Raw genomic sequence first — 10,877 nt, forward strand, 5'->3', positions numbered from 1 at the left:
GATAAATTGCCTCCACTGTACACAATTTTCACTCCAGAAAATAATTCATCTTCTGTCCCGTCACATTGTTCTTTCCCACTCATGCGTGTGTCAGTTCCGTCATCTCTGGTGTCTGAGCAGGACCACGTCTGTCCTTTGTGGCTGTAGCTCCAAAGATGCGAAACCATGAAAGAAAAATAAACCCACAAAGCACAGCCTGGACAACTTCTCAAACGTAAATGTCATTATTTGGGCCCCATTTACATGTTCGCATTGAGAGTCCCATAGATATCCATAGAAGAATACTCTCTCGAGACAAGGTAGCTTGAGAGGAGGCAAGAGCAGCCACACCGTGACCCTCTGGAAGCTTGATTGGGAAGTCTAGCACTTACCAGATGTGTGAGTTGCAGTTAACTCTCCAGTTTCCACATCTGCAAAATATGGATGTAATACAACTTTGTAGGGTTCTTAGGAAAATCAGGTGATGTCATAAATGTCGGGTGTCTAGTGGCACAGTTTGTGTCTGTTCATTGGCATTACCTGGTATAATCATTCAGTCATTTAACGAATATTTATTGAGTACCTATTTTCCAAGCACTGTTCTAGGTGCTGAGAATACAGCAGTTAATAAAGAAACCAAAACCTTGGGGCGCCTGGCTGGCTCAGTCGGTGGAGCGTATGACTCTTGATCTCGGGGTCATGAGTTCGAGCTCCGTGTTGGGTGTAGAGATGACTTAAATAAATAAATATTTTTTTAAAAAAAGAAACCCAAATCCCTTCTCTAATAGATCTTTAGTCTACTGAAAACCGGTGTAGAGTGGTATGAATGATGGGCAGAGTAGTAGGAAATGAGGTCAGAGAAGTAACGGGGCCAGATCATGTAAGGCCTTGCAGTGCCCGGCACGTCATAGGTCTTATTATACAATGCCATCATTATCATCAAACTTAAATATTTAAAGAACCATCCTTTTCTGGGTTGAAAAGCTATAGAAGGCACAGGGTGGCAGCAGGAAGATTCTTGACATAATCAGATGAGAAATGATGGCAGCTTGGACGAGAGTAATAGCAGTGGAGTTTGGGAGACATGGTCAAATTCTGGATATATCTTGAAGTTAGAGCCAACAGGATTTCCTGATTTAGTCAATGTCGGGTGTGAGTAGAAGGGACGAGTCAAAGATGACTTCAAGGTTTTGGTGCCTGAGCAACCTGAAAGATGGGATTGTCATAATCTGAGATGATGACCAGACAGGGGGAGCAGATTCTAGGTGCTCAGCAGCTTGTTTTGTGAGGTCTATTAGACATCCATGTGGACAAGTTAAGTAGGGAGGTGGATTATCCAAGTCGAGAATTGAGGGGAGAGGCCCATGATGGTGGTATCAGTATGTGGATTGTATTTAAGTCCATGGAATGGGGGTTGGGGGGAGGGCGCCTGGGTGGCTCAGTCGGTTAAGCGTCTGCCTTTGGCTCAGGTCATGATCCCGGGGTCCTGGGATCGAGCCCCATGTCGGACTCCCTGCTCGGCAGGAAGCCTGCTTCTCCCTCTCCCACTCCCCCTTCTTGTGTTCCCTCGCTCGCTGTGTCTCTCTCTGTCAAATAAATTAAAAAATCTTAAAAAAAAAAAATAAATCCATGGAACTGGATGAGATCACCAAGGGGTAAGGATAGATAAAGAGGAAGAGGAACTGAACTCTAGAGCACTCCAATGCTAGGAAGTCAGAAAAAAGAATGGGTCAATCCAAAGAGATGGAAAGTAGATTCATGGTTGGCTGTGGGTGGGGATGGAGAGTGTTCATAAATAAGGGTTACTTTTTACAGTGATGAGAATGTTCTGGAATTAGATCATTGTGATGATTACCAACTCTGTGAGTACACTAAAACCCACTTAATTGTACACTATAAAAGGGTAAATTTTATGGTATGTGAATTATATCTCAATTTAAAAAAAAAGAAGTCAGAGGGGGCGCCTGGCTGGCTCAGTTGGTAGAGCATGTGACTCTTGATCTCGGGGTCATGAGTTCAAGCTCCACATTGTACGTAGAGATTACTTAAAAATTAATTTTAAAAAAAGAAGTCAGAAGAGGAGGAATCAACAAAGGAGACTGAGGAGCAGTCACTGAGGTGGGAAGAAAACCAGGAGAGTGGATTGTTCTGGAAGAAAAGAGCGAAAAAATGTTTCAATAAGAGTGTGTCAAATGCTGAGACTTAACCTAGGTGGAGGCTATATCATTGGATTTAGTATCATGAAGATCATTGATGACCTTGACTAGAGCCATTTAGGTGGGATGATGGGGGTGACAGCTTGACTGGCGTGAGATGGGGAAGAAATTATTGGTCACTTTTGGAGGGTGCTAAGGATCCAACTCATTATTTTAGGAACTGGTAAATAGAGGGAGAGAATCAAGCATCCCTCCTGCCTTTCTATAGAAATGGTACCACTATAACACCATATAGTACATGAGGGGACATTTCTATTTATTGAAGTATTTCCAGCTAATAAGTGAAGATGGGATGGTAGAATTCTAATACCACCATGTTGCAATCCTCAGTGGAAATCTATGCATGAGATTAGCCATATTAGCAATAGCTGCTAACATCACACAAAGAAGCATTATCACATTTTTGTACCTCCCAATGGAAGCACACACCACCACCAATGAAGTGGTCTGGCTAAATAAATAAATAAATAAATAACCCCAAATCTGATTAATCCTTTAGATTCAACCACCAGTGTACAAAAAATACAGGAGATACAGGAGCATGTTTTTATTAAAGATTTTATTTGTTTGAGAGAGAGAGAGAAAGAGAGCACGAGCAGGGGGGAGGGGCAGAGGGAGAGGGAGAAACAGACTCCCCGCTGAGCAGGGAGCCCAACACGGGACTCGATCCCAGGACTCTGGGATCATGACCTGAGCTGAAGGCAGACGCTTAACCGACTGAGCCACCCAGGTGCCCCACAGGAGCATGTTAAATATCTCGTGGATCTCATCTCCATCCACCACCCTGATCTAAGCCAACATCCTCTCTCACCTGGATAACTGGACTCACTCCTCACTGATCTTCCTGCCTCCACTCTCACTCCCCTACAGCCCAGTTTCCCCATAGCAGCCAGAACAATGGTCTTTTCAAAACATAGATTGGATTATGTCTCTCCCCCACTTAACACTGTTTGATGGGTCCTCCATTGTCATCAAAATATGAATCCCAAATCCATGACATGACTGTGTCTACTTCTCCAGGCTCCCGTCCCAGGACTCCCTCCCCTTCCTTCCTCAAGCTCTGGGAACTTTCCTTGGTCCCCCAGACGTGCCTATGCACTGGGAGCATTGGCCCTTCAAGAATGTCCTCCCTTCTCTTCACCTCACCTTCACCCTGTTGACCTGGCTGACTTTTCATCCTTCACGTCACAGCTTAAATGTCACTTCCTCCAGAAGGCTTACTTTGGCCCTCACACTCAGCCTTCGGGGCCCTTGCTCTGTGTTCCCAGAGCTCTCTACGTATTCTTCCTGTCATAGTATTGATCTAGCTGAATTGTAACTGCCTCTTTTCTGTCTCTCCATCTAGATTAGAAACTCTGGAGGGCAGAGACCTTTCTTGTTCCTCTCTGTATGCCATGTGTCCAACTCATAGTCAGCTCTTTGCTCCAGCTCAGCCTTAACCCTCATTTTTGAAAGTCTGGCTACTCATCCTTCGCATCTCAGGCTCATGGTCATCTCCTCATGGATGCTGTCCCTGCCCACCCAGTCACTCTACCATATTACCTTTCTTTCTTTCTTTCTTTCTTTCTTTCTTTCTTTCTTTCTTTCTTTCTTTCTTTCTTTCTTTCTTTCTTTCTTTCCTTTCTTTCTTTCTTTCTTTCTTTCTTTCTTTCTTTCTCTTTCTTTCTTTCTTTCTTTCTTTCCTTTCTTTCTTTCTTTTCTTTTTTCTTTCTTTCTTTCTTCTTTCTTTCTTTCTTTTCTTTCTTTCTTTTTCTTTCTTTCCTTTTTTTTTTAAAGATTTATCCATTTATTTGAGAGAGAGAGAGACAGCATGAGCAGGAGGGGCAGAGGGAGAGAGAAAATCTCAAGCAGACTCTCCGCTGAGCGCAGAGCCCGATGTGGGGCTCCATCCCAGGACCCTGAGATCACGACCCAAGCCTAAACCAACAGTCGGATGCTTAACTGACTGAGCCACCCAGGCGCCCCCACATTACCCTGCTTTTATTTGCTGTGTGGCACCTGCCACTCTTGAATCTTTTCCTTGTGTGTGTGTGTGTGTGTGTGTGTGTTTGTCTGTTTATTGTCCATCTTTTCTGGCAGGAATGTATACTCCATGGGAACAGGGACCTTGTCTGGTTTTGCTCCACACTGTAACATGGCGCCTGGGTTAAAGCTTGGTACATGGTAGGATGAATATTAGATGAATACATGATGGATGAATTGAATGAATGAACCAATGAATGAATGAATCAGATGTAACCCTCAGAGTAGAGCAGCAGTCCCCAGGCAGAAGCGGTAAACTAAGTGGGGAGCCCATGAAGCTTGAATTGGGGCTTAAGATGAGTCCCCAGTAGTTCCCTAAGGCCAGGGCCTACCCTCTCCTAGCATGAATTGCCTCTGGCACTCATGAAAGGTGCTTTTTTAAAATTTCCAGATGGGACAGACCCTTGATATAGAAAGAAGAAAAAACAGCCCCCCATGGCTGGCTGGGAAAAAAGGGGCTAGCGGGGAGTGGCTTCTCAAAACTTCTAGTGGCTGCTGGAGACTGGTTAATCAGTGACAGGTAAGGCCTGGGACACAGATGTCCCATGAACACTCATGGAAACCATTGGCCAGCGATAAGACCCAGGGCAGGACCGAGTGGCCCAGATGTCTGGTGGCCCTTCTGAACAGTCCCAGCTTTCCTGGAGAGCAGTGGAGAGGAATTTTGGCCAATAGTCCCCGCATTCCATTGCTGCCCCCCATCTTCAGTGCTCCCACCTCCCCGCCCCCACGCCGCACGTCCCCCCCACCCCCACCCCCCACCCCTACCAGCAGGAAGAGAAAGTCATCATTCCACCTCCAGAAATTCTGCCCACAGGAACGTGTCCAACCTACTAAATGGAGCTCTTCACTCCTGTGAATACTAAGAAGGGAGCCCAAACGAGGCCCGTGCCAACATCACTTCTCCCTTGCTCGGCATCAAAATTGAGGTTCTGAGCTTTCCAGCAAACATTTCTGAAGCCACCCCCTTTCTTTTGTCGAAACTGCAAAGTAAAGAGCTCTCTTGCAAGAAGCCTCTCTTCCACCTTTTCCTTAGCTGGAGAGCCATGCCAGTTTGGACATCTCCCAAGGACCAGACTTTTTATGCCAGGCTTTTTATGAACAAAGCACAAGTTCCCTCAAATGCTGCCTGATGGATGGAAATCCTGTGGGATTCAACACTCAGAGGATTCACACCCAAAGGCCTCTTGATTATTAAGTACCAGCAGAGTGGACACTCCACTCCAAGGGTAAAACCCAACGCCCAGAGTCCCATTTGCTCGCTATTTCCCATACCACTGTGGACAGTTCGGCCCTTCATGTGCCCCTCATTCAAGAGACCCTGTGTGGTGCTGCCCGAACAGCAGAAGACATCATTCCTACCCCCGAAAGAGTCTAGGGGGGCCAGATCGACATACTTGGGAAAGACGTACATGTTAATGCAGAATCTCGCGGTGCGGACGCCCGGACGGTGCGGCCAGCATTCCCCCCCTGCGCGGCCTCTGGTGAGTGGTCAGAGGCTCCCGGTGTCCTTGGGGCTCGCGAGGCCCAGGCCCCACCCCTCACCCAGGGCTAGAGATAACAGCTCAAGTTTAAATTCGGCTCCCTGGAGCAAGAAAATCTCAGAAGAGCACCAGAGCCTCCCATCCGAAATCTCTCCCTGTTAGATCTCCATTCCTCGGGAACTGAGAGTGGGTTGGAGAGCGCCGGCCTCACCCCCTCAGAGCCAGGCTGGGGGGCGAACCCAGGAGCCCTGGGGAGGAATTTACACTCAGGGCTCCAGTCCTAATCCTCCTCGCCTCTCAGTAACCCACTCGATCGTACTTCTCCACGCCAGCTCATGGCAAGTATAAGCACGAACGCGGATCTGAGTAACTCCCCCACCCCACCCCGGGCCTGTGTCTGAGATGCAGCTGAGCAGAAATCAGCGAAGCCACTGTGAGCTCAGGAAATGCAGACGTTTTGTGTGGGAGGCAGTGGCTCTTGGGGGAAAAAAAGAAGAAAGAAAGAAAGAAAAAGAAAGAACACACCGAAACGCAACTTGCTGAGCTGGTTATCTTTTTGCTTCAAGGGCTGGCCGCGCGCTATCCCCATTGCAGAACGAGCTTCGGGAAGAGGAGAAAGCAGAAATGGGGAGCAGAAAGCAGGCATGTCGTGGTTTTCAGAAACCATCCAACTCCAGAGCCCCCCACCCCTCCACAGTCCAGAGCACACAGCAGGCGGTCCGGTCCAGGAGACAGGAGTGACCCCCAAATGCTGACACCTTCCCCAGCAAGCCTGGCCTGCCCACAGCAGTCCCTGAAGAGGGACAGAAAGCCCCCGGTGAGAGATCACATGGCCCAAATGCTGAAAACACACACCCAAATCCCAAAAGGTGTTTCTGGGATAGAACTCTGACTCCCAATCCCTTGGGTAAGGCTGACCTCTTTTTTTTTTTCTTTTCCTGAAGAAATCTGCGGAATGCTTTTGAGGGAACTCCATTCAGAACCTGCAGCCAATTCCTTGAGCTAGCCTGAGGGCTACATTGATTGGTTTGTTTTTTTCTTCTCATTGGCCAGCATTTGATCCACGGCCACGAGGCCGATGTTCCAACAAGGCCGCACTACTTTGGGTCCAAAAAAGGTGAAGGGGATTTTCTCGGGTGTCACAGAACTGGGCTCTGAGGAGTAGCCCCCCCCCCGAGATGTCCAGGGCCCTGGCGGCAGCATTGGAATAAGTGTGCAATCTCCCAGGGGAACTTCTTGGAAGGACAACGCTCATTTGCTAAATGTAAAAGTTCTGATGTCATTGAATAAATATGAAAGCTTTGATACGCTTGTTAAAAATCAATCTCTCTTTTTTTGCGTGCCGTGTGTTTTGGGAGGAGGGGAAGGGAACGGGGGGGATGCCACTAAATTCACAAGCTCTCTTCCGGGGCTGGGGGGCTTGGCAAACTTGGCAGCCACGGTGTGCAAACCAACGAGCATGGCTGTGTGCCAATAAAACTTTATTTGCAAAAACAGCGGGACCGGCTTTGCTCTGCGGGCTGCATTTGGTCCGCAAGCCGTAGCTGGCGACCTCTGCTCTCTGCAAAGCAAACACTCATTTGCAGACTTCTTGTTGAACGTCTCCAAACAACTTGCTGAAAGGTAAAGGGACAGGCTCGGTCCCTAGGCTCCCATAATCACTTCTCTTCAACCGTTCTCAGTTCAATCCCATGATGTCATTCTGCAATGCAGTGGGTCATCGACAGGGTCACATTACTCAGAAAAACAGGATGTTTGACACCTAAAATATTCAGAACAAGCCCAGAGCTCATCTCTGCAAAAACGCTCTTACATAATGGGAAGCCAGGACAAAGGGAAGGCAGCAAGGGGTGGCTGTGCTGGGGGACAGTCACTTCCGCGGAGGAGGCGCGCCGGGCCAGGCTCAGATGGCAGGAGAGCACCTCTCTGCTTGCCACTGTCACTCTAGTGGACAGATGACTTCATTTCAGCTCCCCCCAAATAAAGGGGTAATCATCTCTCACTTGGGAGAGACACCATATGGTAGATGCTTTGAGAAGTTGTAAGAAAAGTATAAAGTACTTAGGGGGGGAAAAGCTACATCCAAAAGCATGACATTTGTCTAGAAAAGGATCAGGCAGTTTCTTTGAAATGCCATAGCTTCCTAGAAAACAGAGTCTAAACCAGCGGGATTAGGTAACAAGAGCGGCATTAATCGAGGCAGATCAACGGGGAGATCCGTTTCTGCTGTTTACATACCTTTAGTGCAGCTCAAATCCGGAACATCTCTCCGCAAAGCCTTCCTGTGACCTGCCCCTGCGGAAACCTCGGTGCCCACCGCTCTCTGCCTTGTACTCCAAGCTCCAAAACACAGCCTCCGTTAGCTGTTCCCTGCCCCTCCCAAATGTGTTCAGCACCCGCTCTTCTGGGCTACTCTGGGCTCTTACACATGGTTCTCCTGTTGTATTTACCACACTCTCCGGTCATTTATTTGCTCATCTGGCTGATTTCTTCCAGTAAAGCGTGAGCTCCTTGCGGTCCGATTCGTCTCTGGATCCCCAGGGCAGGGAGCGCGCTGGCGCTCGGGAAGAACTCCGGAAACCTCTGTGGACGTGGATGCCCAATCATGGAGACACCTTACTTGCCCAGCTGTTCTCTTTTGAACCAAAGCTGTGTTTTCCAGGGCTAGCCTGAGTTAGGGCTCCAGGTTAAGGTTTCTAGAACACAACCCTGGGTTCCTCAGCACGAAGCTCCCGTCAACGGAGTCACCGGCGTAGTTCTTCCGGTAACTTTCTTTCTTTCTTTTTTTTTTTTTTTTTTAAGATTTATTTATTTATCTCAGAAAGAGAGAGAGAGCATGGGGGGCGGGCAGAAGGAGAGAGAGAGTCTCAAGCAGATTCTGTGCTGAGCTCGGAGCCCGACGTGGGGCTTGATCTCACAACCATGAGATCCTGACCTGAGCTGAAACCAAGAGTTGGACGCTCAACGGACCGGACCGTGCCACCCAGGCGTCCCTTCCGTTAACTTTCTTAACTCCTATACACCAAGATTTTCAGTCCTACTCCTGGGGAGTCTCTCAGCCAGCTCCTTATTATGCTCCAGGGGCTCATCTTCAGGGCCTCCTCTTGCGAGAGGCTGTCCCTGACTGCCCAGTCACGGGTAGGTCTCCCCATGGCTCTGTCCTGGCCCACAGTTCTTTTGCTTTGTCCCCCTCAACACCATCTGTAATGATTGGTAATGTGTCTTGACTTGTTTGTGATTTGCTTCTCCTACTGGTGGGTTAGCTCCCTGAGGATAAGGGCCGTCCACCTTACTCACTGTGTCGGCCTTGGCCTAGCACAGCGCCTGGCGCGTCAGGTGGCATTCAGTAGCTGGCTGTGGGATGCATGAATGAATGCAGTGAGGTCTGGGTATAACCCACCTGGAAGGCCTCGCACAGTACCCACTGCCTGTGGGCATACTGTGAATGTTCTCTTTACCAACATCTCTTCAGTCCCGTGCAGCCCAGGAAACAACTAGGATCATGAAGCCGCATTTCCCCCACTCCAGTGCTTCCCAAGATGCTTCCCTTCACCCACAAACATAAAGGGAGATGACTGCCCAAAAAAAGGTCAGTTGTCATCTTTTGTGTCCAAATAAGACGGGTGCGGAGTCGATAGCATTCGTGTTTCCTTCAAGTGTGGCAGAAGCGAATTCCCCCACAGCCCGAGCAAATGGAAAGACCAGAAATGGTCACACATAACCTTAAAAGTGGATCTGACCATGCTGCAGAGCGAGACAAGCCCGGGTTGGGAGATTATGCCCATATAAGGTCCTGCAGGCAGCTCCCAGTGGAGCCTGAGATAATTTGGCACCTCTCGGCAAAGACCAACAGGATTGCTTTCGGAGCTTTGTTCACAAATACTCCTCGCTGTGCTGTCTACGTTTTCATCTAAACATTTGAGGAAAAACCTAATACCACCCTACACATCTCAGGCCTCAAAGATTCTTGAAAGAAGTGCTGAAAATATCCCAAAGGCAGCCATCATGGAGATGCTTGCTGGAGGCTCCCTGGAGCTCTCTGCGAGTGGCTGAGGAAGAGGCTGGGACAGGAGGACAGGGCTCTGGAAACCACCTGAGCTCAGACATGGGCTGAGACCTGCTTTTTTTTTTTTTTCTGCCAGTGACCTGCAAGGTGATGGGGAAGGTGGTTTGGCAAACTCTTCCTGTGAAGAGCTAGATAGCATTTTCGACTTTGTGGGCCATAAGGTCTCTGTCATGACTCCTCGACTCCACTGTTGCCGAGGAAAAGCCTTCCACCATGTGTAACCGAATGGGTGTGGCTGTGTCTCAATAAAACTTTATTGATCGACATTGAAATTTGAATCTCATGTAATTTTCACTTCAGAGAAGCTTATTCTTTTGATTCTTTTAACCATTTAAAAACGTAAAAGCCATGCTTAGCTCTCGGCAGCATAAACACGGGCAGTGGGCCAGATCTGGACTCCGGGCTACCGCGGACTGACCTCTACAGTAGGCAGGAATGCACACAAAACAGCCCCAGGCCTTTGGACTCACTTGGATTTTTCAAGCTAACTTCTGCCACTTTTTGGCTAGGTGGCCTCGAGCAAGTCGGTAAAATCTCTGAGCCTTAGTTTCCCCATCTTGCCGGCTCTGGAATAAGGATTCAAAAAGACAAGGCATGCGCAGCACTCAGCATAGTTTTTGGCACACACAGCACTCACTCAAAAAAAAAGTTAGCTACTGTTATCTGAAATTCCCTTCGATTTGAGCTGGGATTCTCCCTTCTGATGAGCCACGCGTCTAGCACGGTGCCTGGCAGTCGGCGCTCACGGATTGTTTGTTGAGTGAATGAAAGGCACCCCACTGAAATGCAGCACCCGATGCCTTCACTCACTATGCCTAGGCTGGCGAGTTTCCACCTGCCTCACTTCCAAACTCTGTTTGGGCCCAGTGGCCTGGTTGGGTCATCACTGGGGACTGGAGGCTGAGGCTAGACTTCGTGCAACATCAGGATGTGCATGCAGTAGGTGCTCAATAATTCCTTGACAAATGAACGAACGAATGAATGAACCAATGAATGAATAAATGAACAGCTATTGCCCAAGTCAAGTCCTTTGGTGTTTGAAGTCCAAGAAAAGAGAGCCCTTCTCCCTCATCTCTAGAGCTCATGATGTTGGGGGGCATTAGATGAGGG

The 10,877-nt window shown here is 48.4% G+C and overlaps 1 long non-coding RNA gene across 2 annotated transcripts in view; it reads left to right on the plus strand.

The window, feature by feature from the left end:
• The window catches only part of LOC118539594 (uncharacterized), a 48,477-nt gene extending 41,471 nt beyond the window's left edge, over positions 1-7,006 (plus strand). The window contains exons 4-5 of one of the 2 annotated variants that reach the window (XR_013444507.1): positions 4,609-4,737; positions 5,035-7,006. This is a non-coding gene — a long non-coding RNA (uncharacterized LOC118539594). The remainder of the gene's footprint in view (positions 1-4,608; positions 4,738-5,034) is intronic. The other variant, XR_013444508.1, reaches the window with a different exon arrangement.
• The last annotated feature ends 3,871 nt before the right edge of the window (positions 7,007-10,877 follow it).

Source organism: Halichoerus grypus, chromosome X (assembly GCF_964656455.1).
Source record: "Halichoerus grypus chromosome X, mHalGry1.hap1.1, whole genome shotgun sequence".
NCBI classification, from domain to species: Eukaryota; Metazoa; Chordata; class Mammalia; order Carnivora; family Phocidae; genus Halichoerus; species Halichoerus grypus.